Consider the following 15,950-nt stretch of genomic DNA (forward strand, 5'->3'; position numbering starts at 1 on the left):
AAATGGAATTATCATCACTACTGGGCGCCTGTAAATGCAACCATTTAACGATTTGCAAAACGATCAATTTAACTGATGTTCACAGTCGATATGATTACGCTATAACATTAATATCTCTGAACAAAATTGACTGGAAATTTAGCCCATAAAACAGAAAATAAATTCTATTTAACTAAGCCAATCTTATCTCAAATTTTATTAATACATTATCTTAACCCAGATTGTTTTTTTTTTTTTTTTTATGTAAGTTATGTTTTTTGTTCAATAAAAAATGGTTATCATTTCGCTGACTTAATCCATCCTAGCTATCATATTGTTGGTACCCCTGACCGGTTTATGACTTACAACTTAATCATAGGTTTATTATCAATTCGGACTCAATTCAGTCTCAGTGAATCGAGTTAGTAAGAGAAACTGTGAGCAGGAAACTTAGTTAAAGTCAAATTCTGTACACCAAACAGTCTAATTTACCTCTGATGAGGAATGAAAGTTCGAAACCAGTCAGGGATACCAACAATATGCGTGCTAGGACCGGATAAAGTCAAGTGATATTGTCTAGCACTACCAACCTAACCACATTTTCAATCGTTAAAATTATTTGACATCAAATAGTTTTTCCTGAATCAAAGAAATAGCCAATTTAGAAAATTTGACAAGTTCTACAAAATTAAGTACAAAAAGATAAAAAAGAAAACAACTTCTGGACAAGTGTCACTGAATCACTGATGTCTCTGAAACAAATTACAACTCCTTTTCCACTGTCTTAGTTTGAATTATAAGGAACTTCGACGTTGAATAAACCAATAATCTCTCAAGTATCAGAGTCACGGCCAATGTTTTTTTCGAAAATCCCTTAGGGTACGTTCACAACGGAGCTGTGAGCATAGATGATAGCGGAGATGATAGCAGTGATGCATCAGCGCTTATAGAATAACCTAGTACATTCTTATGTGAGCGTGCACAACGAAGCTTCGACTAGTGACTCATACGCGCTGCTATAAACGAGCATAGATGATAGAATTGAATTTTTCATTTTTCTGCTAGCTGAACTCCTGTATCGGAGCTTCAAAATGGACGTCGAAAAATTATTTAGTGCTGTCTTTACTCATTATTTTTGGTTATTATTTTATTATTTACTTTTAAACAATATTTTGTTTTTTAAATCGTGCTTACATTTATTTTCATGTGTATTTATTTGTTGTTTTTTTTCAATAAAATCATTACTTACCTAAGAGTAATCACTAGTTTTTCTTCTATGGTTGTAGGATTTCCATGACAATTTTTCCAAAGTTTCCTTAATTTTGACCTTATTTTTTCTAAAATAAAGTCGAATGTGGGTGGACCCATCCTCACATATTCAAAAAAACGATCCGGATAATTTCTAAGTTCCTTATATAAATGGTGAAATTCGCCCAAAGTACTTCGTTTTTTATTTATGGGATGTACATGATATTTTCTAAAGCGTTTTTTCTTTAAAATATACCATTTTGTTGCTGCTGAACATAAAAACTCTTCTTCACTACTCGGACATGTTGCATGTATCACAGCTCCGTTGTGCACACTAATCAGCGATTATATTTTACTCTATCAGTTATCATCTATACTCACAGCTCCGTTATAAACGTACCCTTAATCATAAACACCATAGAAATATAGATGTCCCTTTAATTAAGACCCAACAGCAAAACTGTAGCTCTAGAAAGGCTAGTTTCCTTTTGTCTGGAATCATAAGAGTGATTGAAAAACTATGCCAACAGGGTCTCCACTCCTAAAATACACAAAACTGAGACCATAAAGCCTCTCTGGTGGCAACACTTATACGACTTTTTTTTCTCTCTAAACTCTTAGAGATTCCTCAGACTTTGAAATTTTACTGAATATAATTTTGACCATAAAAAAAAATGCCATGATCGTCCCAGCATCCATCCTTAAAAATTATCTGTTACGAAATGAATTTCTACTAAAGGCAATGGATAGAAAAGGAGCAACCGGAGCTAGGAAGAAATCTTGCAACGCAAAAACACTTTCGCTGAAGCTAATGGCATAAAAGTAAGACTTTTAACAACATAATTCTCTGTAATGTTACGTATTGGTAATACCGTACAACGCAGAGGAAAGACACACTGGTGTAAAGCTAACTTTTAACTTGCCGCCAGAACAAAAAGAAAAACAAAATGCCTACAAAAATTGTAGCCTGTAATGTGATTGGTTACTCCACTCAAACTTAAGTAATTTGGCGTTATTCATTAACTCATTTTTCTTTATATTCCAAATTTTAAAAACTCTACTCACCGAACGTAGCTGCAACGAAGATTTGAAGAAAAAAAGAGCACAGCCTAAAGTATACTTCTTTGGATAAAACTGCACTCGCTAATGGGATGCGCCAAGACTAAATTTTCCATTCTGTGTAAAGAGAAATCACTTCGCATCTTTGCCAGCGAACACGGCGGTGAACAATAATGAAGAGAAGTCTGATATCCAACATTTAAGTCTAACTTACTGTCACTTAAGGCAGTTTTCCTTGATTAGTTAGCTCTAATAATGACTTTACGGCAGTACTGTAACAAAGAACTCGCATCTCCTTCATCTTTAGATAGTACTTAGTGGTGCACTATTCCTGCAAATTGATTGCTATGAGTGAAGTTCTCTGATCCAGTTATCCAGACAATAATTGCTAAAGTTAACAATAACACTGACAATAACCACTATAATTGTTATTATTAAACAAAAGTTGAATTAGTTGTGTGTGTGCTTGATTTATACAGTTTCAAGAAAGCTAGTTGGGTTCTGTAGTGAGCACCAGGTGTGCCATGAAAGCAGTGCGTTTGTAGATTTATACTTAAGTATTTGGCACAGGTTGAACGGAGTGGGTTTAAAGGGTGATTCATTAGTAAAGCGGCGGAGGCTGTAAGCGCCTCCTTCTGTCCCAGTTTACATCTAATAGCGTCTTGGGACACTTTCTATTCACACTATCCGCCTGTTTTCAATCCCAGTCCCAGAAATCTTCTAACGCACCTTCTACACTAAAACACACACGCATTCACCGCCTTTGCTCCTTCAAAATCCCAGAGCTGCCTCTCTCTCTCTGGCTGGCAAAAGGTACCAAGTGTGGCACCAATACACCTTTATTACGGTCAAATCGATATCTTCTAGACGATGGTGGGAAATCTATTTCCTTGTTTAGTTCGTACACTATATTTGGCTTACCTTTTTTAGCCCCCAGCAAACACTATTTGTTCAGCAGCTTTTAACCTAACTCTATAACTTTTTTATTTATTGATTTTATCCTATTGAAGAATCGGCCAAAAATCTGGAGAGTTAAGAAGACGTTTGAACTTTCTGAATCCCGTCAATCTGGAAAAGGAACTACAGAGCAAAAACGAAGGATTTTAGGACTTCAAATGTTTAAATAAATAAATAATTATTATTATTGATAAATTAAAAAATAAATAAATGCAATATTGTAACCAAAACCTATTTTGTACTATTTCATTTACAAATATTTTCAGAAAAGAAAACTAAAACATAAGAGGATACTTAAGGCGTACCTCTAACTTGCCTTGACAGTAAATTGTACAGCTTATCTTTTTTACGATATTATTGAGAATTAAATATGCTACGAAAACTGAGAGTTTAAAGGAACTTACTTGAACCTCTACTCAAAAATCCAGGTGGCTTATATCAAAATTCTTTTCGTGAAACCAGATTTTAAGGGACGCTTTTTTTTTTTTTTGAAACTGGAAACCTCAAAAGTAATGTTTCTTTTTTAAGAAGCCTTGAGAAATTTTAATTTTGTGGGTGTCTTATTTAAAATATTTTTTGGGAAGGCGTCTGGAAAAAACGCATTATCGTTGATTTTATTTTTTTTATCCGGAGTGGTTACGCATGTTTATTGTACCCCTGATTGGTTGCAGACTTCCATCCAGCATCAGAAGGTAGATTAAACAGTTTGGTGTAGAGAACACGACTTCACCTGTGTTACCTTCTCGCCTCTACACGTGCTGACTGAGTGAGGGAGGTTACATACTGTTATCAGTGTTACTCAATATGTTAATCATATTTTTTTTTGTAAAATAATGAAATAAAATTAATAAAATCTTGAAATTGTTTAAGGGTTTCGTACGTTTAGTTTATTGTGTAATGATTTAAAATTGTAAATTTAAATTTTTATACAAAGGAGGGGGGTTTGCTAATATAAGCAGAAAAACAAGCAAACTTATTTTTTTAGTAAGGCGAAATAATTATTTAAACAATATATTGATGAATATGTGATTGTGATCAATTAAAAAATAATGCAAAGAGCACTGCGCACTTACCCATTTTTAAAAAAGGCGTAGAAAATGAGTGATCCTTGATTTTGGAGCAAATCCCCGTATAATCTGGCTCCCTGGAAACATAGTGGAGCGGCGAGCAAAGCGGCGAAAACATACACTCTCTATAGATAGCGTTGCTCTATCTTCGCTTTGCTCGCCACTATGCGCGGTCCCATATGCTAACTTGTGTTTGATTTCGCCGCTTTGCTCTTCGCTCCACTATGTTTCCAACCTTAATAGGAAGAACACTTCTCAGAACAGTCTTGACATCAGAGTGTGCGACTATCGGCCTTCTTTCGCTATTGCTGGCGTTCCGTTGGAGAGACTGTTTGGTTATCAACATGTTACACATACAATAACCCCTAGAATACTCAGTGTTTTCTTAAATTTAGAGGGTGATTCTTCTTCAGAATTGGGAGGCTATTCGAAAAAGGTGGGTCTTGGCATTTGAAGTGGTTATCAATAACTGCCGGCTCATCGTAACTTTACTAGTAAACTTGGCAATGCGTAGGCGGTAGTGATCAATAGATCTCTTTGGACGCACCGAAGTACAACTCAAAAACGTTTGCTAGTTTTGCCCTATATTTTTTACCCCCCTTTATCTGACACGAAAAACATAAGTGATATCCAGAGTGCTCCAAAAAAAAAAAAGGCAGAGTCAGTTGGCAATAAAGCTGGAGAGAATAAATCCTAATCATAAGAAAATGCAAGCCTCGAGAATGGAAAAAAAAAGGCAAACAAAAAATAAGGATACAGGGAAAGGACTTAGTGATGAAGAAACTGGGTATCTAATTTCCCCCTTCAAATGTGCGGCCATTTCTGCTGAGCCGAGAGCTGTAAGAAGAAAGAAAGCCCACGCCAACTTTTGTTATTGGGCGCAAACGTAGCAGACAGTAATCGCTTTAGTTCATAACAACGGAACAACTGTTCAACTCTAGCAGTTCTGCCAACTGCTCTTCGTTATTCCCAGTTGACAAGTTGCAATATATCGCAATGTCCGTACATAGATTATGAATAGTGAATTTCCAGGATCTTAAACCACACACACACAAAAAAAAGGGAAAACTATTGATTCTGACAATGTAAATGATTGTACTATTGATAAAAACAAAGCCCAAAATTATATATGCACCCTCCATTAATTGGAACTCTAATTGTGGGGAGTACCTCCATTTATAAATACTTTCCAAATTGTAATCACTATTTAAACGAAATGATACTAATTTAAATGAATTGTTCTCCAGCCTAATGCAAACTGAAATAAAATGTGCAATTCAACCAAACATTGCAATTAAGTGAACCTAAAGTGCATTTCAAAATTCTTTCGTCTCTTTTTTTTTACCTTTTATAGAATTAACAATTAATTGCCTAGCACTAGTTTTCAACTCTAGAATTAAAAATTAATAATTTCGCGTATTGTTTGCTAATTTATTCAGGTTAATTCAAATCTTTAGTTTGAGACCGGAAATATGATACATTCGATTCTCGAGAATAATGTCTAGAATGTTCCTTTGATAAAGTAATCTTAGGGGACATGACGTGAATGTACCAAACAAACGTTAATGTGGTAAAAAGTAGATGACGTCATTATAATCACCATAAACGTCGCAATATGACCACCATTACTGGTTGTGCAAAGCTTGAGAGACCCCCCCCCCCACCACCACCACCAATGTCTGTTTGTACGTGCGTCACAGATATTTAATTGGAATGGTTTACCTGTTTGCAATCTACTAGTTTAATATTCCATATGTCATTTCTGTAATCACAGGGTCTGGACCCTTTTCATTAGATCGTGTGCATATAACTGCTATAATGGGGACCTCCATTCACCGAATGAACGTTCACTTGTAAACCCCACCTTGACAATTATAATCCCTTTGCTGCCTAAAACAGTAGCTAAGTCCATCATGTATGTTGTTAGTGATTAACAATTTGCTGAACATATTTTTTGACAGTTACTTTGAAAGAAGTTTCGTAAAACGTAGTAATATGCTTAAAATTAATGTTTTTTTAACCCTTTCATCTGATAAAAGGCAGATAATGACTGATATTTCTGCCAGATAAGAGAAGTATTCACCACTTAGGGCCTACGTAGGTGTTTTAAAAAAGAGAATAATTCTTTGTAGTTCACTTAAAAAAGAAATAAAAAACTTAACATTAATCTAAAGGACAAAAAAGGTTCAAAGGGAATTTCTAAGTTCAAAAGTAACTAACTATTCCGATTATAACTTTGCTATAATTGAAATTAACTTAGTCTCTAGTAATTATACATTTCTACAATTTTCAAAACTAGTAAACGTAAAGTAAGTGCCTATTTTTTCATGCAGGCTTTTAACGTCCAACTACCAAATTAGGTGTCATGAACGGAGGCGACTAGCAAACATACTTTGCTGTAAATTTCTTTTATTAACCATTAAATAAAATCCAAGGCCTAAGACCGGGAATCGAACCCAGTACCACAATGCATATTAGCTTTACAGGTCTCACCTCTAACCGCTCGGCTACCGTGGCACGGTAATACGTAGTAAACGTATTTGCCAGTACTGTTCATCTTTTCTGGTCACCGATTCATTAATCCAAAGAGAAGAAAGCTTATTGCCAATTTCAGCTGAAATAATTGTCTGTTTTATTGCGAAACTTTCGATCAAGAAGCTTAGATTCTCTTATATTTATGAAAAATTTGTAATTTGTTTTACACTACGTGCGTTTGCCTTAAACGTTCAGTGTATCTTCGTCCCTGATTTGTTGAGGTACAGAGTATCTAAACGAGTCAGGATGAACAAGCACCTTACAATTCTTATTCGTTTATATAAGCTCTGACTATAAACCTAGTACCTAGGTCGTAAGCTTGGTGGTACAACACAAATACAAAATTAAGGCTAGTTGTTACCTTTAGGACAGCGACTAATTTATCTAGTAAAATGATTTTGCATTTAGATTGTGATCAGGAAACATAATTCTTGTAATGATAACAAATACGACTTTACTTGATAAATGTAAACTAAAGGATTACTTTGGGGGAATAAACTTAAATTTTACTGATTTTAGTGTGGATATTGGACAATTCAGCCCTATTAGTGCATAGAAATAGCAATACTACATAGAAATGTAACAAAGAATGTAGCTAAATAAGTGATAGTCACTAGTAGATAATTTAGATTTAATTAGAAATGGAAACAGCTGAGTAGAATGAAAGATGGAATTATTATTTAAGAGATTAATGGCTAGCATCAAAACTAACTTAAGAACGAGGAAAGATAGAAGGTCCAGTGACCAAAAACTTGGGAAAAGGAAGTGTGAAAGCATTCATTGGAGGATCCATAGAAATGCCGAACTGAGACGATTGTGCGATGACTTCTTCGCATACATTTGCACATATGGAAAGCTTGGAGACAGAATTTCCTGCTTATGGAAGTCCAGAAAATGGGGAAAACTCCGGACGAGGTGGATGGATGACGTGCATGATGATATGAGAAGGAAGGGAGTGAAGTAATGAAGGACAAGGGCAAGAGATAGACGATAGATGTTGAGGGGCCCTAAATTCTTTAAGGATAGTAAGGATGGGACCAAAAGAAGAAGAAAATTGAATATATCGACCGTTGTTAATCGTTTCAATACTAAGTAATGAAGTAGTTTCATTTGAACCTAATAATAACTTACAGAGGATCCCAAAAAACATTCATAACAGAGCTTCCTTGATAAGCGGAAAACCTTTGAATCCTAAAAATAAGTCCCCTATTTGGTAGGCAAGTGAAATCAAAGATTTTGTGCAAAAGAAGCAAGAGCCTATTTCATACGCAATTTAAGAGGAAGGAAAACAGTTAAGCCATGTTTGAAGCAAAAGTGTTTGAAAGGAAAAGCTGGAAATGGAATGAGGATACAAGAGAGAGAGAGAGAGACAGATTCAGAAAGAGATATTTAGTTTAAAGGAAGAGATGACAGAAGTTTGGAGATTAAATGATAAAGAGTCTTCCATTTAGAAGTTTCGGACGGAATTTTCTCAAGAATACTTATTCCTTTTTGAATTCTTGAAATATTAAATTAGGTTAAAGTTGGCTGGTGTATCAAAGGCAGTTAGGATCAAATTGACCCATAATTGTTTAAGGAACTACGATCGTGAATAGCGAAATCTTATTTTTTTGATTTTATCCTACACAGTGGACCCAACCCTGTTATATGGTTGTTTAGTTACTAGTATTAATTGTCATGTGATAATAATAACGTATGTTGAGTTGAAATACAAAATTGTATAAAAACGTTAGTGAAGAATATCTGGGATAATTCTAGAGTTCTTTCTGGTAATAGTAGAGATATTACAAACCCTATTTTCTACGAACTATTTTTTATAGTTTTAGAACTATATACCATTGAACTAAAAACACTAAACTCTTGGCTCTTAAAATAGAGCATCAATTCATTCTGACTTTAAAGAGAAAAAGAACAAGGACAAAGATGGATTAGTCGAAGAAGTCCTTTAATGACCAGCTCGGTCACTCTGCACTGAAATAAATCGATTAGATCCTTATCCATTATTGGGAATTCTTAGCAGAACTCAAGTCTAAAGCACGGCTTTGTTTTGTCGAATATAGACCACCATTCATTTAGCCACTTAGCTCAGTAAGAGTAATTCAGAAGATAATTACTCTTTTCCCATAAATTCTTTATTCTTCAAAATTCTTCTAAAGCGAAATTCATTGTCCGTAATTTAAAAAAAAAAAAAATATTCTATCGAACTAAGAACATTTACTCGCTTCTCCAAAAAAAACGGAGCACCAACTCATTCTGACGGCTAGAGCGCCACACAGGCTAAGATATTTACTTATCCAGTCCCTTCCTATTTCATACCCCTGAGACTCCACATCCACCGGCCCAAATCAAACCCTACCCACCTACATCTGCTCATCAATCTCCTCTTTCCATCACTGGACAAGTCTCCTTCGCTTCCTGAAACAGGACTCTCTCTACTTCTTCTCGGCCATCTTTCTTTTAAAACGGACACATACATCAACTTTCTTATCTCTACTTCTTCTGCCCTTGATATTCTTTACAGCTACTTCTCTAGGAAAATTTATTTTTGAAAAGGATCTTGGGTTACTGTCATGTTAAGCATTATCGGTAAAGGGATCTTACTGAATAATAATTTACTGCTCTGCCACCTATATAATATTATGTTAGAAGGAATGTTCCCTGTTTTTTACAAGTGTAATTTTCAAAAAGTTTTTCCAAATGAAATACTTAATACCTAGTTGTATTTTATAGCAAATTTTCTTTTAAATTAGTTGAGAAAGCTGGAAAAATTATTTATATTTATGGTTCAAATAGTGATAAGAGTAACTTAGGATTCAAGATTGGCGAGGAATCGGTCAAATAAAAAACAAACTCGTCTTCTTGCCAACGTTTCGACAAATATATTGTCCTCTTCAGGGCGTGGCTATGCGGGTTGGTTGAGTTACAGAAACTGCGTAGCCATGCCCTGAATAATTGTCGAAACGTTGGCAAGAAGACGAGTTTGTTTTTTATTTGACCGATTCCTCGCCAATCTTGAATCCTAAGTTTAACAATTTACGGTCACGAAACCTATATATTCATATTGATAAGAGTAAGGTTAGTATGTAAGAGTGACTTAACGTAGCCACGCAACGTTAGTTCAAGAAATTTTGGTACTAAAGATCACTTATCTGCAGTAAAAAGAAGTTGATCATTTCCAAGTAAAAGCTGAGTCAACTCTCAAACCAAGAATCGAAGAGCAACTGGATTTTAGCCACTCTGCTGGCATGGAGTTTGCTTACGAAATCATTGGAAAGGTAAAACTGTATCTTAAAGTGGAAACTATCAGTTTTAGGTATTTATTCATCACTGCATTTGTGCAACAAAAAGGACCTGATTTTTTTAAGTATAGTTTTTTCCTAGGCTGAAAAATAGGAACTTCTTATTAACAAAGATGTGCTAATTCTAATGGCACTTAATCTAGACTAATTTTCTAGCGAATTTTAATTAGGTTATACAATTTTAAAGTCATTTTAAGATTGTCGAGACGTCATAAATTACGTAACAAACAATGACATAATTAGCACTTACAAGTTATTGACGTATTCAGCCACCCACCTGAAACAAAACAGAAAATTAACATTAATTTACAGGAATTTATTTTTTTATAGTATAAAAAAGATATGAACTATATTTTTACTAACTGATATGATGATATTTTACGGTGATGTGCTACGTGTGAGTAGGTATGATCTTGTGGAGGTTACACTCGGTTCTGGTTTTAACCAAGGTAACTGTATTGGCAGCAGTTGCCCACTGCCTTCTTAAGTTTTGATTTTGTCAGTGTTAATTTGGCTCATGTCAATGCTGTATTTTAATTAAGGTAGGATCTTTGGCTAAGTTTTCCTTTAGTTTTTGTGATTTTCTTTATCCATAATGGTCACTGGAAAATTTTATGGAATGTTTTGGCGTGGAAAACGAAGAAAATAGTTTCCTTTTTGTTGTCACGTATCCCTCTCTCGTGTTGTTCCATTCTTATCACCAAATGTTTGGAAGTCTAATCAGGATAGTCGTTGCAGTTAACTAGTATATCCTTTTGGTTTGTTTGATGAATGGAGTTCATGATCTTTAGCTTATTTTTGAATTAACTATCTTTGGATGGTTTGTGTCACGAATATTATTAAATGGCAGTAGGGTGATTAAAATTCAGTTCCATGAAATTCTCTCAAAAAAAAAATTGAATTTTGCATTTAGGGCGACTTCAACAATGCCAAAGAATCGTTGAAGGAATTTTCAGGAAAAGAAAAACCTGAACAATCACTTGACAAAGTTGTTGATACGCTGTATGCTCATCTAGTTGACTAATTTCGGGCCAAAACTCCAGAATCTGAAGAGATAATGGTATGGAAACAGAGGTACCAAGTTCAGCGGGCCTCATAACAAAGTATTTTATGGGAAAACTCAATATCAAACATTTGCCGCGATCTCAATAATCCCCTTCTCCTAATAAAATTAAGGAAATGTAAAATAGTATTAATCAGTTACAAATTATTTCCAAGTGGATTTGGTTCAAAGAACATCCCCTAACCCGTTCGTGCTGAAACATCACAACAACAAAAGTTTGTAAATGGAAGCCACAAAACTGGGTCACCCTAGGGTGGTTCTGGCAATGGTCACAGAGCTCTCTGCTGGCCCACTGAAACAACTCCAACTCCCAGACAGCTCACCCAATCCACCGGGTGTAAAAAAAAAAAACGAGAGAACCGCTTCTAATCACCCAAACCCAGGTATGGAACCATTTTTATAGCCTTTCATTGGCCGCTTTAACCCCGGTGATAGAGTTGGCCTACTACCAGTCCTAACTCGTGTCATTTCCAATAGTAATAACCTTTCCTGTACGCTGTAAAAAAAAAAGGTCAACAGTTTAAGTATTTAGTAACATTTATAAACCCTTACGAAATGAAATTAGGGTTATAAAATCTAAGGATCATTGTTATTGTTATGTTTATTAATTCCATAATTCCGGCCCTAAAGCAGGAAGTATAGGGAGCCATATAACATTGGCAGTAAACTAATAGGATTTAGGCTCATAGAAAATGGAATTATATAACTGTTAGGCTTATGGAAAGTATAGAATAAATATCACGAAATTTTCTAATGACTTTGTCGTGAAAATTCAGATATTTACTGTATTCTGAACAATTTGTTTTGGTCTTTGCCTAATAGCATAATAAAAAGATTATCTGGAGCAAAAACTTCTTACCTCTCTCTCTAATTGTCGAGGTTCTGGGAATTCTACAATCAGCGCGTTGGCTCTATACATAAGTAACAATGATGACAGAGTAATTAATGATGCAAACGAGTGGAGAAGTTACCCAGTGGTAACACTCCAAAACATCAGATTATTAGTCACTCTCTTCACTAGAGAGGAGATCACGAGGCCACTGTCTTTTAAGGCGTCTTGTCGGGTTGTCAGGAAGTGTTCTAGAAGGCAGATTTTGGGCTAGAGGATTTATATGAGATTGCAGGTTGATGTGGAGTTTTCTGTATCGTGTTTTAGCAACTTCGGTGACAAAAGAAATGTTAAAGGAATGTGAGTGTGTACAGTCGAGGTTGGAGACATTATATGGAGCGTTTACAATAGTTCAAAGTATTTTAGATTGAATCCTTTGGAGATTGGAGCGTTTGGTTGAACCCCACCGCTCTTTTTATTTTGAAATTACAAATATTTAAACATATTACCATTAATAGCATTACTATAAAACAAATGCTACAGAAAATCGTCAGCTCCTGATCTCAAAATTGTGGAAAATGCATTCAGTAAAGTAGTATTGGTGATTGTAGAATGTTTTTCAAACTTGACTATTTACCTCTTCCATTCAACACACACCAATTTTGTGAATAAACAAAAAACTATGCATTTCACAACTGATATTTATGAACAGAACGATCTAGGTCCTCTGATCTAGCATAGCTAGACTAAAATGATTGCAAGTGCAGTTAATTGGTGAGACGATATTTTGTTAGTTTTGCTGGTGGTTTTTGGCAGAGGGCTGCATTGGAACAGGTTAAGGCTTTGCCTTAAGACTAATTAGTCCTTAACTTGGGGAACAAGATGGAACACGCTAAAAAGGTGGAATTTACAAAAATGTAGTAATTATTATAGATATCAAGTGATTTTTAACCTCTGATTTAAGTGGAAGTTTAGCGCAGCAGAAAGAAGTAGGTTTAAGTTCATTGTTCAATTAAACTGATTGGTACTTTACTTTACCAAGTAGTTACGCGTTAATAACAATATGTAATTAATAATTAGTCTAATTTGTCAATATTAAATGTTAAAGTAGTTTTCTTCAATTACATTGTTAATCTAGGTGTTCTCCCCACAATGTTATCGTATATATAATATAAAATAGATATGCATATTTTTAGTTGGTTATAAAACTTCTTTACAAGCACTCAATTAAAGGGCTACATTAAATTAAAGTTTGAAAATGAATGAACTATAATTACAAGTATTATTTATTTGTTACTAACTATGTAATTAGTGCTCACGTAAGACGAGTAAAGTAAAGTAAGCGCCTATTTTTTCAGGCGGGGCTTAACGTCCAACTACCAATTAGGTGTCGTGGACGGAGGCGACTAGCAAACATACTTTACTGTAAATTTCTCATATTAACCATTAAATAAAATCCAAGGCCTAGAGACAGGGAATCGAACCCAGTACCACAATACATATTAGCTTTACTGGTCTCGCCTCTAACCGCTCGGCTTCACGTAAGACGAATTTAAGTCTGAAATTTCGTTTTAACTCCGTAATTCAAATTACAACAATAAAAGACCAACTCCCTTTTTCTTCCTTAATGTGCGAGTGAATGTGACGATTGTTCAGAAAAAAGATAAATCACAAGAATAATTTGGAATAGAGTTAAAATGAAGTGCCTTTTTAATGCTAACTATGATGATGAGATACATCTTTTGATTATTCTAACAGAAAAATATCTATGGGTGATAAAAGGCCAGCACAAGGGTCTGTGGCATCTAATACATTCTAAAAAATATGATACTAGATGAAAAAAATGTTGGGTACTAGCTGATTTGTGTACATTTTGGCGTTTAATCAAACCTTATACTCAACTTTTTAAACTGTAAGTTTTTGTTGAAGAGATTATTATTATTATAATTTTTTTACGTATTACGAGATGGTGGGCAAAGAATCAAGGAATTAAGGTGAAGATAATCTTTTAAATTCCACAAAAAAGAATGTAGAGTTTTTATAAATGAAGAAAGGTTTTATATTCTTCGCGAGCTTTATTTATTGAAAGGAACTTACTAAGAAAATAAGGCAGGCTTTATTTAAGAAACAATAGAGTAAGGAAATAAACGAAAAAAACTAAAAGTTCACGGCACCGATATAAAGTAAGATGTTGGATCTTTATGTACACCATAAACTCATATCTAGCGCCGGAAGGAGCAGGTTAATAAACACCCAACTCATATTAAATTATCGTAAAGCGGGCTCTCCGGCCCCTCCGGACGAGTAGAGCTATCAACTTGGGCCAGAAATTTAAAGTAAATAGTAATGTATGACGTTTAGCTAAGTGAATATAGCTTCACTGTTGGATATTATGGACATCCAAGATTACTTTTATGTAAAACAATTTACACAAGTTTCCTCATTTATGGTTACAAAAAATTTATTTTCAATTTCATCATTGTTTTATCGATCTTTTTCCTTTTTTATTTTTAATTGGTTTTTATTGAATTTGATTACCTGGAAAAGTTACCCAGTGGTAACACTCCAAAATATTAAATGGTTAGTCACTTTCTTCACTTGAGAGGAGATCACGAGGCCACTGTCTTTTAAGACGTCTTGACCGGGTTATCAGGAAGAGTTCTAGAAGAAAGATTTTGAGCTAGAGGAGGATTTATATAAGATTGTAGGCTGAAGTGGAGTTTTCTGTATTGTGTTTTAGCAACTTGGGTGACAAAAGGAATGTTAAGGTGTGTATAGTCCAGGTTGGAGACATAAAATGGAGCGTTTACCATAGTTCAAAGTATTTTAGATTGTAGCGATTGAATCCTTTGGAGATTGGAGCGTTTGGTTGAACCCCACAGCTCTATTCCATGCGCCCAGATGGGTTTCAAAATTAATTGATAAGTAAAACAATATTGCATTATATCCCAACAAAAAGCTGTAGTCAACACTGATATAACTTCCTCTAATATTATTCTCAAGATTCGAACTCAAATATTTTCTCTGACAAAACAGTAAATTATTTTTTTCGTCCCATATTTTCTTTTTTCTAATCTTTTAATTCATAAAAGATTTGCTAGAAAGAACAAAAAAAAATTTTTTTTTTACCAATATCAGATCTCTGTGGAAATATTTAATGAATCTACTTTTAAACTTTTTAAAAGGGAAATTCAAATACTCTCTCTACTTGGAAGGCACTAAGGGAAATAGGATAGGAATGTGGACTAGAGAATGGATGTAGGATTATTGCTGGAGTGGAGTGAACAAGGCAATGAAATGACAAACGCGCTGGTGGATAGAGCTGAAGTAATTGCGTTCCAGTAGAATCTCATTCCAGGAACTTTCGGTTGCTCCTCCGTCCAATCACTAGCTCAGATTCTGCAAATGAAATCCATCAGATCAGCAGTTTGCAAACTGATATTGAAATTGATTAAAAAACAAAAAAAAACTGTTTTACCAATTTTAATTTGTTAATTTGATCACTATTATTAATGAGTTATTTTGAGCATTACTTTTTTTTTTAATGAAATTTTGTATTCTATTGGCTTTGATTGATGGCAAGTTAATATCCGTTTGCATTAGCGCCCCATTTATAAAACCTAAATATTCTTAATTTTTGGTCTCTAATATTCTATTCATATAAATGCTAAAAGGAAACAAGTAGCAAAAGCTGCAGTTTTTTCCTTCCTTTTTCCCTGCATTCTCATCCTACATCTTAACCTTTCTACTAGCACTTGTTAAGAAGGTTGCAATGTTTTGCACATTGACACTTCGTACATTTATTTCATTTTTTGTACATATTTATATTAATAATAAAGATGTATTCTATATTACAATTTCCAATAACAAAAATGATAATATGGAAAATTCGATAAAGAAAATGTTCCTTAGTT

The 15,950-nt window shown here is 34.4% G+C and overlaps 1 protein-coding gene across 2 annotated transcripts in view; it reads right to left on the minus strand.

The window, feature by feature from the left end:
* LOC141450850 (cyclic GMP-AMP phosphodiesterase SMPDL3A-like) overlaps window positions 1-15,950 on the minus strand; it is a 577,559-nt gene that overhangs the window by 272,579 nt on the left and 289,030 nt on the right. Inside the window, exon 3 of one of the 2 annotated variants that reach the window (XM_074121696.1) lies at window positions 10,395-10,421. The exons of the other annotated variant lie outside the window; for it this stretch is intronic. The gene's annotated coding sequence lies outside the window, so the exon portion shown is untranslated. The remainder of the gene's footprint in view (window positions 1-10,394; window positions 10,422-15,950) is intronic. 2 annotated transcript variants of the gene reach the window in all.

This window comes from Rhodnius prolixus, unplaced genomic scaffold, assembly GCF_049639745.1.
Source record: "Rhodnius prolixus isolate KJV_2025 unplaced genomic scaffold, Rpr scaffold_8, whole genome shotgun sequence".
Classification (NCBI taxonomy): domain Eukaryota; kingdom Metazoa; phylum Arthropoda; class Insecta; order Hemiptera; family Reduviidae; genus Rhodnius; species Rhodnius prolixus.